Source organism: Quercus robur, chromosome 10 (genome assembly GCF_932294415.1).
Source record: "Quercus robur chromosome 10, dhQueRobu3.1, whole genome shotgun sequence".
Taxonomy (NCBI): Eukaryota; Viridiplantae; Streptophyta; class Magnoliopsida; order Fagales; family Fagaceae; genus Quercus; species Quercus robur.
Genome location: NC_065543.1, coordinates 15,990,895 through 15,994,954, shown reverse-complemented (window position 1 = coordinate 15,994,954; position 4,060 = coordinate 15,990,895). Strand labels below are relative to the sequence as shown.

Genomic DNA, 4,060 nt, shown 5'->3' with positions numbered 1-4,060 from the left:
TTTTTTTCCCCATAAGTTTATCATATTACCATGAATATCTCTATGCCACTCTCCTCCCCAGGAACAGGAGGTGAGCCAAATGACCAAATTGCCAACCACAATTTTTTATTTACACCAATGCTTGATGATGTGGCACATTATGGTTGGTTGAATTTACCGCGTAGCAACAGATTTTTGTCTTCAAAATCTGGCCGTAGAAATACAAGGATTCATCATTTCTTATCCCTATAGTGAAAAACTCTGAAAACTTCCCAAGACTATACTTTCAACTTCAAGGTCTCTTTTCTCTCCCATGGCTTTCTCTGCAACGTTCTCACAAAACTCATTCTCATGCCTCTCTCAACTCCCTCACAACTTAAGAAGAAACCCTCTTCGTTTGCCATCAATTCGAGCAGTAAAATCCACTGAACCAGAGAAGGAAAAGACTGTGGAAACAAAGAGCGAATAATCATCTGTTTCTAATGCTCAACCATCAACCGCACCTCCTAAGACCCCCAGAAAGCCCGTCTATTCGAGTGAGTTCTGAATTTTCAAGAAAAATATTCTATTTTTTTTTATTCTTTGACTTTTTTTTTTTTTTTCTTTTATTAAAAAAAATTTATTTATGGGCAGTGAAGAAAGGTCAGATTGTGAGGGTGGACAAGGAGAAGTATCTCAGTAGTGTCAATGTAAGTTTAATAAGTGGGTTTTTTTTTTTTTTTTTTTTTTTTTTTTTTTTTTTCTATAATGCTAAAGCTGGATTGGTTGAATACAATTTTCCCATGAAGTCAATTTAATGCTAGTCACAACGGATTTGATATTTGGTATTGTTGGGAAATTTCTGTAGTCATTTCCTACAAAGAAGAGGCTTGAATATGAATAAACTGAACTCAGCTATATGAATGTGTTATTATATAGAGGATATTTGAATCTTAGCTCTTGTGTGTAACCCTTTCTTTCCCTTTTGAATTTGACTCATTATATACTTAGCTTTGGCATAAAGCTGGAATGTGTTTGATTCAAAATTTCAGTATCTATCTGTTGGGCACCCACCATACTACAAAGGCTTGGACTACATTTATGAAGACCGTGGTGAGGTAGCTTCTTTACACTCTCTGGCAGCACTCATGAAGTAAGGCTGGCCATTTCAATTTTCTGATGACAGCATAATACTCTTTTAGGTCTTGGATATACGTAATTTCGAAACCGGGGAGTATGCACTAGTAAGTGATTTATGTTTGAGCTCTTCTCTTTGATATAAAACATTCAGATTTATTTGGACATTGAAGATTAGTCTGCAGCTTAAAAATAATAAATATCATGGCTTTAATTTCTCTGTTATGTCATATGTGAAAGGCTTTCTGAAACTTATGTCAAGTAAGGCATAACCTGTGGTTGGTATGCTTGTATTAATGTTTTTGAACATGACATTTTTAAAAGTGTCAAACCATATCAAAGATTTTACTTTTATATACAAAAGTTGCAACATTTGCATTGAAATTTCAAGTTTCCTATGCTATGACTTTCACTATATCAACCAAGATAAATACTCTAAGTGAATATGTGACTTTGAAGGATTTAAGAATGATGCTTTTGCAGATTGGATGGGTTGGGATCCCAACCGCACCAGCTTGGCTTCCAACAGACATGCTTATCAAGGTACTGCTAACAGTTTGTTTTATTGGATGCTTCATACTGCTGCTCTAAGAGAGCTAACAAGCCAAGCTTAGCTTGGTGTTTGACTATTTTAAGTATTGTGATTTTGTGACTGAACTTAGATCAAGATTAAGCTCAGCAAGCCTAATTCAACCTTGAATCATGTTTTATTTAGCTGAGCTCAAGTTATCCAGGCTAGTTCATTAGCCTGACATTGGTTCTATCTCAAAATCTAACACTTCTTTTAGACATTGCAAATTAGCACTTTCTTCACAGTCAAGATTTTTACTCAGCTCCATAAATTCTATTATAATCATGCCAAACTAAATCGAGCTGAGCATATGTTACCAAATAAAAAACTTATTAGCAGTTAGACACTGGCTCATTTGGTTGGTGAGGATGCAGATCTGCTGCTCAGTTGTGCCTTGCTTCACTCGACTATTCAAACCTTCCATTAGGAGCTTTTGTGGTTATTTTGGTCAACTGACCCTTGTGTTTGATTGCAGTCAGATAAACTCAATTACGAGAGAATGTGATCCAGGATCCAGAAGCATAATTGCCTGCTATTACTGATGGATGCCATCGCTTGCCATCAGAAATTATATCTCAACAAGTGTCCCTTGGTTTCTGATCACCATCAGCAACTTCCGAATCTTTTGTCACAATTGATGTGATTGATGTTAGGCAAGAATAACATGATCATCAACATAAATTTGTTGAGATTTTGTTCTTATTCTAAAAAGTATATAATATTAAGCATATCAAAACTATGCATGTGAAACTGTTGAAGCCTTGAAGGTGCATTATTTCAAGCTATATATATATATATATATATATATATATATAGTACACAAAAATTGATAAACAATACAAGAAAATGACTTAAGTAATACACCATTGAACATTCAAGAGTGGATTTTAACCCCCCCCCCCCCCCCTCCCTCCCCCATTCTTAAAAAAATAATCATAAAAAAAGAAAAAAAAAAAAGAAAGCAAAACTGACACTGAAGATAATAGGTCCAAAAACTGACTTGAGGTTTGTTATAAAAATAAAAAAATAAAAAACACACACACACACACACACACACACAATAGCATTGTTTACAAAATGATGATGCAATGTTATGACGTTGGAGGAGAGTGATTAATAAAAAAAATACTCAACTATAGGATCATTAGCAATGTCCTTCCTAAATTTTAAATTTTAATTAACAATTAGCTTCTTAAATTATGAGATTAGTTGCAATGTTCCCCCACCACTTAAAAGTCTCTTATTTTCATCGTATCTAACTGCTATTTCCACAAGCTTATCATGTATTATAGAAATAAAAAAGAATACAATAACAATGAAAAACTTTTGAGAGACAGACAGACAGAGAGAGAGAGAGAGAGAGAAGAACAAGAAGTCAATGAATATCCTGGTCTTTCCCTTCTTTTCTGGACAAAATGGTAAAATTCCATTGTGCATGTGTGAAAGCCATCAAGATGATTGATAGACAAAGCTTAATGATGAATTAAAGGATTAAGTACAACAAATATGAAGAAACGTCAAAGGTAAGGAGATATTGCAAGAAGGGGTTGGAGTCAACCCACCGACCTGATGAACTTGAACCAACCCAACCAACACCCAATGTGTGTGTGTGTGTGTGAGAGAGAGAGAGAGAGAGAGAGAGAGAGAGAGAGAGAGAGAGTCACAAACAACTAAGAAATATAGTAAGAAAATATAAACATGAAAACTTGTAAGGCTAAGAATAGTCAAGTTTATAGCAAGGACATGTAAAAGGTCATCTAATTTAAAATTAACTTGAATGGAACAAACTATGTCTTTCATAATTGGATGCCCTTATTGATTACTGTTGCTGATCTAGATCAATGTTACTAAGAATTCCCAAATTCTTCTTAATCACCTTACTAACAGACACTAATGCTTAAGGTTGATAAGCATCACAAGAATGAACAGTGAATCAATTGCATCCATTTATGATATATACCTAAACCAGAGCTCATATTAACTTTTGATCTTCTGCAGCAGTTAGTATGTGTAGAGAAAGATAAAGTATCCTTGTATAAATTAGGACTACATAAGGGCTCATTAATCTTTATGCATCATATATGTATGCGCGTGTGTATTAATCATCGATGAGGTTCAAAACTAGGTTTCTAAACATATGCTATCTCCAAAAAATGGTCATGATTCACAACTGACAGATGCAAAATATTGTTTACACAATTTTTCAGATATTACTTTAACGTAAAACAAACTACAACTACATAGGAGCAAGTTACTATCACAAGCAAGCAGCCGCAAAAATAGATTTTGATTTGCCAAATGCTCAAATGTACATACAGTTGTATGATATTTGCACTTTTGCAAATTTCAATCTAATGTGAACAAAGCAAAATAAAGTATGCAGGGCTTACAGTA

The 4,060-nt window shown here is 34.3% G+C and overlaps 1 pseudogene; it reads left to right on the top strand.

Annotated features, from left to right (window-relative positions):
* The first annotated feature begins 224 nt into the window (after positions 1-224).
* On the top strand, positions 225-2,432 carry LOC126703118 (NAD(P)H-quinone oxidoreductase subunit O, chloroplastic-like; annotated as a pseudogene).
* Positions 2,433-4,060: the final 1,628 nt, after the last annotated feature.